The sequence below is a fragment of the Pinus tabuliformis genome, chromosome 3_2 (genome assembly GCF_031772625.1).
Source record: "Pinus tabuliformis cultivar Carrire ecotype Pingquan chromosome 3_2, CPIR1, whole genome shotgun sequence".
Classification (NCBI taxonomy): domain Eukaryota; kingdom Viridiplantae; phylum Streptophyta; class Pinopsida; order Pinales; family Pinaceae; genus Pinus; species Pinus tabuliformis.
In genome coordinates, this window is record NC_142302.1 from 918841882 (window position 1) to 918853463 (window position 11582).

The 11582-nt window shown below is 39.2% G+C and overlaps 1 pseudogene; it reads right to left on the bottom strand.

Moving 5' to 3' along the window:
* Positions 1–303: 303 nt before the first annotated feature.
* Positions 304–893, bottom strand: LOC149183619 (rac-like GTP-binding protein RAC2 pseudogene; annotated as a pseudogene).
* Positions 894–11582: the final 10689 nt, after the last annotated feature.

Consider the following 11582-nt stretch of genomic DNA (forward strand, 5'->3'; position numbering starts at 1 on the left):
ATGCATGTACACCTAAATTTCATTTACATTTCAAAATATTCCTCCATAACTACAACAGGAAATGATATAAAATGAAAAAAATCAGGACCTTTCATTTACATTTCAAAATAGTCCTCCATAACCACATAGGCAATGATATAAAATGAAAAAAGAAGTACCTTTTGCCAGAGCATATGAATTTACAATAAATTCAACATACTGAACATATAGTAACAAATCATAAATACTTGGGAAATATTATGCTATCCTTTGATTAAATAATTCACTTTAAAGTTCTGCAGATGCCAAAGATAGATAAAGCCCTTAAAGAATAAATCATGTTCTTTTCTTTTTTCTATGTTTCTTTTGCTTTGGTGGTTGAAGAACCACTTTTATTACGACATTAAAAACAACCTTAACATTCTGTTGTGTTTTATAATTGCATTCAATGTATGTTGCAGCCCCGATTTTCCTCTTCAAATCTTCACCTTTCATTGTTGAGATTGGAGCTGCTCCGGGATGATAAAAAAAAATTGTTTATCTTTTCATAAATCTAATTTTGTCCCTGACAAAATGATAGATACAAATGGTGTGTAGTGTCTCAATTCTGGAATCCAGTTTTTGGAAATTTTTCTATAATTGGCCTTACTAATTAAGGAGAAAGCGAGGAGGAAGACATCTACACCTCTATAACTCAAGGACCTGATCCTGTTGTAATCCTTTTGTCCCTTCGTGTCATGAAGGGCAAGATTCATTGTACTTCCATCCACCACTACATTTGCACTGAAATTATCAAACATTATTGGTACATAGTCCGTTCGAAATGTGTTGCTTGTGTAGGAAACAAGCATGCAAGTTTTTCCCACAACACCATTCCCCACAGTCACACACTTAATAAATCTAGCAGTACTCATGGTTTATCTGACTCTTCATAAAAACTAACTATATTTGCTGGAACATTTCCTATCTAGTAGCTGAATTCACAAAGGCTGCTTACCTTAGCTAACAAGACATAACAGAAAGCCAAAAGTTTTAAAGCACCCAGAGTGATTACAAACTAGAAAGAAAATTGTTTCTCAATTCAATATTAAAAGGCTATCCCAGAGAGATTAACAACCATTAGAAAATGGAGCACATTTTGAAAAGAAACAAACAAACATCTAAATCTAGAACATCACAGTTGGGATTTGTACTCACAAAAACCAAATACTGATCTTCTCACTCTTCTCACACACTGCGAGGCCCACCAACTTCCTATAGAAAAAAAAAACAATTTTGATAGTTAAAGGCCATAATATGATATTGTCACAGTCCATGATGTTATTTCCAATTTCTTCTATGGGAGGTTGTCTACTGGATGAGGAACAAATTGTTATCATTACAAAAAGTCTTGTGTTAAGCACCTCCGAGCAACCTTCCATAGGAGTAACCCAATGTCCTGAGGGGGAATGGGGACTACTTCTCTTGTGGGACATGATGTTAATGGGAAAAGTGTCTATTCAGAACAACCCTATCCCACTAAGGTGTGACAGTGACCCTAGAAACAAACAGGGAAAATTACTTTCGTATTCTTCTTTATGAACTATAAACGAAGAGGAATAGGATGAACCAACCTGTGTCTTGCGCTAGTCCTTTGATCCAATCTCTCTTCTCTTTGACAGCTTCCAGCTACCTACTCCCTTACTTGCCCAGCTTCACCAAGTTCCTGTAAGATCACAGAAGAAGAAAACTACACAAAGACATGGATTTATATTCATAAATAGCTTAGGATCAGATTTAAGCTAAACATACAAATGTAACAAACATCAATGGTACACAAGCATGTATGAGAAACTCAAATAGTTTTATTGATATAACAAGAAGGTCCATGAGGAGTTACAACCGATAATTCCTGATCCAGCATCAACCTCCCAGCACAGGAGTCCCCTCTTCACCTCCAACAAAGCATAAATCACCCAATACTCTGATATCTATCTCAAAACCAACAACAATTCTCTGTAATGTACAAATTTCCAGCCTCCGGATCTCTGGGATGAGGGATCCATATATAGATGTATGCAAAGAGGATGAGTCAGCTTATAATCTGACTAGTGGCTTCTCTCTGTCAGTTCTTGCTTCCACTTGGAGACTGAGAGCCTCTTACTCATCCTTGGTCGAACTCGGTGAGGCAAGTGTCATTGGGGAAGATTCTGGAAGCTTCCATTGTCTGTCCACCTCGTGGAATGACACTGCCATTTGTCATTTCCCACTCAACGCACCCTGGTAGTGTATTTAGGTGCGTTGCAACGCACCTAGCTAGTGTACTTGGGTGCTATGCAACGTAGCTAGCTAGTGGAGCAACTGAAATGATCCTGATTTGACTAATTCTGAGCAGTTTCTGGTGGAGAACTTCTGGGAGAAGCTGTAATTTGTTGACCTTGTTCCTTTAGGGGCCGGAACAACACTTTTAGGGACTTAAGATCCCTTGGTTTATGGACATTTCATGCTTAGAGTTGTAAGGCACAAAAATGTCTATAACAGTTGCCCCCTAAAGTATGAGGTCGTTTATCGGGTGAAATGCATTATTAGGAGGATCTGAAGTTCTTTCAATACTGGGAGGAGACCTGTAATAAGATACAATACAATACATTATCTTCATACTGTTTTCATGATCTAGCTGATGCGGGAATTCCCATGCTCAGCTTTATAAATTCATTTTCATGTACATAGGACAGACAATCGTCTAATGGTAGACTGATGATTCTGATAGAGTTATCATCCTTTTGGTAGGATGATTATCTGTGCTGCAATGTTGTACATTTCAATGTTTTTATTTTCCTGAATAGATATCGCAGCCCGGATGGATGAAACTAGATCTGGGGTCTTCAATCTCGTCCGATCTTCACTCGAAGTACAAGTCGATCCATGTGAGAAATGTTTTGAAGTCGAACATGGAAAGACATCGCTTGATTACCAGTCAATGATGTAAACTGTTAACAAGCGTGAGAGGAATCACCGATAATGATGATGACCCTCAAGGTACTGTAGTACAATTCACGTGGTGTGAATAAAGGACTTGGCGTCGAACACCACGCAAAATCTTTCGGTCGAAGGTCATTGATGTATACCTGTCGCTAGAAGTGAGAAACTTGCCATTGAGGCATGCAAGCTTCAAAGTACTGAAGGGGGTGTTCCTAGATCAACTTCTTGGATAATGAGCTGATGTCGACAAGAAGTGACCTGTCAAAGGAGGGCCTTAATGAATCCCACATCAATGACACGGAACAGAGCAAATGACTTTGATGGAGGTGAAAACGATCTGATGATATATGGTTCAGGATGGCGGTCATGAAAGAATGAAGTATAATGTATGGTAGTGGATGGGACACGGGTGACTTCTCTGGATGAATTCTCTTGAACATGTCGGCGACACTTATGTGATGGATTGGTAGCATTTACCCCAAATGTGGATGGTGTGGCGTGACCATGGTGATGTGACCGGTGAATGAAACAACCCAACCCGACTCAGGCACGGAGTGGAAGTGTCATGTTCAAGAGCGACTTGCTACCAATAAAGATTCTTTGAGTTTTCTTCCCAATTTTTCCCCAGTCATTGCTGACCAGTACCTCTTTATTTTTGTCAATCTTGAGTAGGATAACATATGCTTGTTCTATAATTTTCCCTTCGGGCAAACCCATCGCTATGTTTTAACGAGCCTAGCGATAGTGAAACTCGTTCTCGTCTAAAGACAAGTTTGTCGCTATTAATCTTTTTAACGAGTTTAACGACAAAGTAAACTCAGTCCTTTTCATTTTTAGAGAGTTCGAAAAGGTACGTAAAGGTAACTCCAAAATTCCTTTTTCGTCATCTAATCCCTTAAGTCTGAAAAAGTATAAAAAAATACAGAAGGGATGAATTTTCGATAGTTTTAACGAGCCGAACAAAACAAGCGCTCGATCGTTTTGTGCAATAATCCCTCAGGTCCCAAAAGATTAAAATCTAGAGGAGGGATAGCACTTCTGGTCGCTTTAACGAGCTGGAAAGCCAAAACTCGACAATCTTTTCATATTTTACGAGTCAGTTGAAAAGAGCTTAAAGAAGACTCGTCTTTTGAGGAACGAGTGATAATATGGGTAGCAGTTGATTCCAGGTAAGGTTTGGAATTTTCCAATCAAGGCAGTGTCACAAGGATGGCTAATGAAATCACTCTTCGCACCTGTTCCTCAAAATAGGTAAACAATCAAATGGAGGTGAATGATCGGCCAATGAAAAAGTGGAGGTGACGGTGCAAACACGACCAAGGCTTTAATGGCTAAAATGCTTCATTCACGGTGGTTATTTACCGGGGAATAGTCGATTTTTTAACGAGCTTAAACGCGGGTGGAAACATTTGCTCATGTCTTATGTTTATTTTTTAACGAGCTTCAACTATGCACTAAAACTGCTCGATTAATCCAGTCATATGATAAGAATGTATCATATAAAAAACTCGGCAATCTTTCGGGTGTTTCCCACATCCTTTCTTTATGTAAGTTAGGAAACGAATAATCCTATGAGTTTAAATGGTTAGAGGTCCTAAAAATTTAAAAAAATAAATAGCCGCCCCTCGCTTGCACTCCAAAAGGTTTGCATGCCCCCAGGTATAAAATATGGTTTCAAGGTTACCCCTCAATTTGCAGACAAAACATTTGTTCTATCAGGAAAGGCCTACCTCTTACAGGTTACCCAAAGATTGTTCTATTCGCGGTGCAAACAAAACACTTCTTTGGCGATGTTACTCGAAATAAACAAAGGTGAGTGACGATGGTCGCCAACTCACATAACTTTGACAAGAGAATCTTATTCTAGAATAACCCCTCTTCCACCGACAGACGGGGTACAGACTAGTCATATTATCCCGCGGAAACCTACCCTATACCCAAAGTTTTCCTGCCGAAGCAGACCAAGATGCATGCCCCCTAGGTTTCAGTCATATCCCTCCAAATTACTCGCACTCATCGGAAGGACAGACTGGAGATTGAGACATTTCTTGCGTGAAGAGACCATTTAGGGATGGTATATGACTATTTGCTATGCGTGATCCGGGAAATGAAAGCTGGTCCACGAGCTTGACCACTCTTCCTTCGTGCGGAAAACACATTACTCTAAAGAGTGAGGAGATGATGGCTCCAATGCAATAAATATAGTCTCGTCCAAGGAGTAGGTTATAATCCAAGGGTCCTTGAACAACCATTACGTTCATTTGAACTGTCTTCCTTCTCAATGTTATGGGCACATCGGGAAGGATCCCTAAAGGTCGGCTGGTTACTTTATGAAAGCCTGTCAGATTTCTCATCTCAGGCAAAAGCGATGGTGAACCAAGCGCTTTCCAAGAAGTAGAGGAAAGGATACTCAGAGAAGCCCCCTCATCTATGATGGTACCATCCATGACCATTCTATATATTTGAACGATAATTCGGAATGGTACGGTTGCTGGTAAATGGGGTCTGCCTAGTTGATTCCAATCGAAGGAGACAACTAGGTTGCTTGGAGGTGGGACCGAGTAGATGGCCAGGTATGGCTCTGACGAGCTTCCCTCCTACAGAAAGGGAATGGGTAGATTGCCCCCATGTTCGTCGGAGTCTGTGTTGATGAAGAGAATTTGGACGGTGTCATTCTTGTTCTCTTCAGTGACTGTATCATCCGAAGATAAAACCTCTGAAGGCAAGACCGGGTCAACTGCCACCTCGACCTTTTGACTTTCATCTGGTATGGATTCAGATGGTTTATCTTCAATGATAGGTGCTTCAGCCGACCACTTGAGTGGGCCAGCTGGATTCTCAACTAGCGACGGATTCGGCAAGAGTTTTTTATATCCAGGAGGAAGTCGCAACGGTGAAACCGGACGATCATCCAAAACTCTTTTCGCTTCGTCTAAGAAGGGACAACGGTGGATGGCATGATTTCCTTCGCACAGTTTACAAGGAAATCTAGCTTTCCCGTTTTGTCCTGGGGCTTCACTTTCGCTAGTTGACGGTGTGCTTTCAACATGATCATCAGAGGTTGACGACACCGGATTGTGCAAACGAGGAGACCAGTCCCTTAGTATCCGAGGGATGCAAGGACAATATCTATGAAAGTGGTCACCTTTGCAAATGACACATGGTGATTTAGGCTTGGTCGGTGTAGTGTGTGGATTTTCGTTAGATGACACTCGTTTTCCCCCATTCGCCTTTGGCTCCTTCTTCTTCTTCTCTTTCTTCTTCTTCTCCTTCTTCTCCTTAGGAACTTGACTTTTGGCTTTGCCAGTCCCATCAAGCGAAGAGGAAGGAGGAGAGGAAGAATTAGAGGAAGTAGAAGGCTGGTGGGCAACTTCGGACTCGTCTGGTTGCTGATTCGATTGTTCAGGAATAGTGGTGTTCTGAACGACATTGGTTGAGAAGAGCCATACTGGCAAGCCAATTGTCAGTCCTGGAAGCGACAGTGTGGCCATATAGGGACTAGGATTTCCACCAAGGCGAATTCCTTGGTTGGTAGACTCCCTTTTCTCAACCTAAGATCAACGTAGGAAAAAGGGTATGAATATTCTGTTTAAAATAAATTTTTAGACGCTTTGACACAACTTGTTTTTTCAATTTTTAAGAGTCAAGAAAAAACAAAAGATGACTCTAGTCTCCTTCGATTTTTAATGAGCCTGAAGTGACAAGTGATCTGGAGATCTAGGTAGAGGGAGTACCAAACCAATCGCAAATCTACAGAATACTTTTTGCGGTACGGGAGTCAATCTTCTTGAATGTTGTGTTCGGTGCATTGCGATCAGTAGGGCGGCCAACACAGCTTCCTATGTATAAAAGGTTTTAAGCCTATAGGGGTCTCCCAATATATACTCGATGGTACGTGGGAGCACAAGTCCGTATGGGCACTTATCATCTCAAAGTGGAGGAATCACCCAACCATCAGTGAGGACAACAGTTACCAGGCTTTACGACACCGGAATACGTCTCTAGCCTAGACCTTTAAATGTTGTGCGTTAAGTTCCAAAGCGTTGTTCGATTCTTTCAATTTATTTTAAGTTGATCTTTCTTATGAATTTTTCCTTTTAGGTTCACCATGAGATGTAGATGTAATTCCTAAAATGCAGTCTAAAGATGATAAGAAAACTTTTATCTCTTTTCAGCAATGAAAATCCTAGCTACAAGGGGAAAAGAAAGACACAATCTTTTCTCAAAGAGCAAAGAGCACACTGTAAATGCACTTTTTCCTAAATAGAGCCAAACAGATTATCAATATGCAAATGCACATGTGCATGTATTTGTTTTTCACTTTCGTAATATTGATGCCTAAAAGGAAAGTTGATGTACAAATCTGAATTTGCTTTCAAGTGACAAACACAAACAAGCTTCTTTTCGAAATCAAAAGGCAGAGATGATTACGACACTTTATGATTTTGAAATAAATACTCGTTTCAACACTAGAAAGTCATAAATTCAAACCAAAGGCAAAAATAAAAGCATAATTGACTGTCAACAGCAAATAAACTTTCTCCTAAGATCAAAATCGACACTTACGACAGATCTAAATCAAAGGACGACAGTATGACTATTCTACTTTTTCAATGGAAAACTGTAAATGATGTAACAAACACACAAAGAACTTCTATAGTCTTTTTGTACAAAGGAGGCAGAATTAAGGCAAAGAAAAGGGGTTTTTAAACAGACACACACACTGATCACAGGCTGCAAAAATCATAGACAAAACTGAAAAAATGAAGAAAAGAACCTCAACTGCACATGGCTAGGCTGATCAACACACCTGTTACACAGAGAAACTGGATTGCAGCGCAGGTAGCCCTCTCGGGAACTGCGTTGAAATGCAGAATCTCTTCACAGAGCCTGCACTGGGGCAGAAACGAGAATTCTATCTGGGTTCTGGGTCATGGTTTACAGTTTAATCTATGGTTTTTGGCCGAGTAAAAGCAATCAGTAATGCACAATCAGCGGGTAGATTTAAAAGAGGTCTAAGAGCTATCACAAAGAGCAATCAGATCATTTGTGAATCAACTGTTCAAATCATAAATAGATCCAGTGAATGGATTGAAGTAGCAGATGTCTACTTTGCATTTGTTAATGGCAAATGTAGTTCGATTGCTACTTCTATGTTTATGAAACAAACAACAAGAGAAACATAAACAAACTAACTAGACACGATCCCCAGTGAAGTCGCCATTTTGTTAACAGGAAAAGTGTCTATTCAGAACGACCCTATCGCACTAAGGTGTAACAGTGACCTTAGAAACAAACAGGGAAAACTACTTTCGTATTATTCTTTATGAACTATAAACGAAGAGGAATAGGATGAACCAACCTATGTCTTGCGCTAGTCCTTTGATCAAATCTCTCTTCTCTTTGACAGCTTCCAGCTACCTGCTCCCTTACTTGCCCAGCTTCACCAAGTTACTGTAAGATCATAGAAGAAGAAAACTACACAAAGACATGGATTTATATTCATAAATAGCTTAGGATCAGATTTAAGCTAAACATACAAATGTAACAAACATCAATGGTACACAAGCATGTAGGAGAAACTCAAATAGTTTTATTGATATAACAAGAAGGTCCAGGAGGAGTTACAACCGATGATTCGTGATCCAGCATCAACCTCCCAGCAAAGGAGTCCCCTCTTCACCTCCAACAAAGCATAAATCACCCAATACTCTGATATCTATCTCAAAACAAATAACAATTCTCTGCAATGTACAAAATTCCAGCCTTCGGATCTCTGGGATGAGGGATCCATATATATGTATGGAAAGAGGATGAGTCAGCTTATGATTTGACTAGTGGCTTCTCTCTGTCGGTTCTTGCTTCCACTTGGAGACTGAGAGCCTCTTACTCATCCTTGGTCAAACTCAGTGACGCAAGTGTCATTGGGGAAGATTCTGGAAGCTTCCATTGTCTTTCCACCTCATGGAATGACACTACCATTTATCATTTCCCGCTCAACACACTCTGGTAGTGTATTTAGGTGCGTTGCAATGCACCTAGCTAGTGTACTTGGGTGCTATGCAACGCAGCTAGCTAGTGGAGCAGCTGAAATGATCCTGATTTGACTGATTCTGAGCAGTTTCTGGTGGAGAACTTCTGGGAGAAGCTGTAATTTGTTGACCTTGTTCCTTTAGGGGCCGGAACAACACTTTTAGGGACTTAGGATCCCTTGGTTTATGGACATTTCATTCTTAGAGCTGTAAGGCACAAAAATGTCTATAACACCTGGATCTAGGAAAGTGAAGACATAAACTATGCATGCTTTAGTTGCTTTGGTAGGATGGATACTCCTGTGCTTAGGTTTAATTGAGGTTACGAATATAAAGTGTCAGGGGAATAGTGAACATGAATTAGCACAAGATGTTTCTAAAAGGAGGGTAGGGAAGCTAAAACTTGAGGCTCACAAAATGCTGAAATAGAGCCAAACTTAGCTCAGAATCTACAACTGGATCTAGAAAATGGAATCCAACACTGTTAGAACATGTAGGAAGCTACTTGAAGGGTGGCTCCTTCCTGACAGCTCAAAAAAAATTGTGGGAAAATTCCATACATGTCTAGTGGTCTTCGAAAAGTATAGTCTTAGCAACCCAATGGAAATTCACTTTCATGTATAACTTTCTCCCATGAAATCCCAAAATTATCTTGAAACTTGTAGCTTTGCTTCTTTTTCTGTAATTCCTCAGTCACTTTTCCTTTCATGAAATAAGACCAATGTTATCAAACCATAAATAGATGTATCAAGTCCTCCTCTATAAGGCATATTTGACGGCCACCAGTTCCATTCTCCCTAAATGGTGATGCAAGCATTTCTCATTTCCATTAATGGTGTGCTAAAATACGATATTCCACAATAAATTTAACTATAAATAGGGAAACCATTACTGGACACATTTGTACAATCTCATTTGATATATCAGTAGGTTGGTTTTCATTTGTTAGATTCCATCAAAGATCAAGTAGAAGAACATAACATGCAGCAACCAAGTTGAGACCAAGACTTGAAACTTTCAGCGACATTTCCATAACAGTTACCTTAGGGATTGTCATGAAATCATTCACATCTTTATCCCATGCTATTACAGACATATTTCCAATTTCCATCCAAACTTCTATGTTGTATGCATGATTTTTTTATAGTAACCTGAAGCAAATATGGCATACTTGTCCACAGGGAGAAAACTATGGCTTTCTTCGATGTCTCTATAATATATTGCTTATAGTCCATGCTAAAAAATGGGTCATAAAAGAACTAGTAAATAAAGTGACGAAAACATAGGAGGAGGATGGTTTGCCTTAGAGATGCAACGTTCCATTTGGAATTGGTTTGAAGTGACTTGAAATAATTTTTAGATTCCTTAGGAGGCCCAACGACTTGGCTTCCTTGCTTAACATATCTCCTGAGATGTGCCAGGACTTGTCTTTTAAGGTTGATTTTGCCAATTTGGGCACATGGGTTTTCTTGGACAGAAAATGGTTGATGACTTTTAACATATCACTTGCCTCATTTGGCCAAGGATTAACCTCAATATGCCTTCTTCAAGCCCACCTATGTCACAAAAGGAGTACAACCACCTTTGATTGGGCATATCTCCTTGGTGTCTTGACATTTTAATAAAATTTCCATGTGGCATGGAAAGTAAAAATTATGTTGAGTAATTTGAGTCTTTTTTGACTCTTGATCCTTGGGATCCTATGTGTTGGGATCTATAAACTGCCTTGGGAAAGGTGAAATGTTGTAAAATGAGAGTCTGCCATGTTGAGAACTGCATCATGAATGATATATCACAGCCATAGATTGCATACAGACTCTATGACAGATGACCATGTGGATAGGACATAGGTGTGCTCAAGACATGGGCTATACTACAAATAGTGATCATTGCTACAAGACCAAAGGCTCCTCTAAAGCATGTGTCCAAGTATGCCCTTCCTAATCCCTCCAATCCTATGCAGGATGAAACAACCTAAAAGTGGAGTGTAAGTCAATTGGGTATGACAGACAATAATAGGCATAGGACACCACAATATATAGCATCAGATGACCTACCAGTCTACAATTTGGATTTTCTAGGACTACAATGATGCTTCCCAAAAGGAAAAATTAGCTATAGGTACCCTTTCTGAAATGAGGGGTAACAATTCCATTGGAGGATCTAGAGGGTGATGACTTTTGTCCAATTAGCCTCACTATATAGATTATGTTCTCAAGTCTTTTTTCCTAGACTCGTGGAGATTTCCAGATAATCTCTTTTTTTGTTCTTTGAAGTTTTCAACTTTATCATTGACATGTTGAGATATTATGATATTTTCATTTCAATTTGATATTATTATGTGGGCCTTAGTTGATAGATATAGAATTTATGAATACCTTGAGATGAAAATCTGAAATTTGATTTTAAATTTCAAAATTTTAAATTCGATTTACGTAAGAAATCTAAAAATTCAATTTGATTTCATATCAGAAAATGATATGTATGATATTTGATATTTACTAGTTTAGTGTTTATAATTTATTGTTTATATATTTACCAATATGTTTATGAAAGCTAAACAATTGTATAGTTCATATTTTATTTTTGTCTTTTTTTTCTTCAATATAT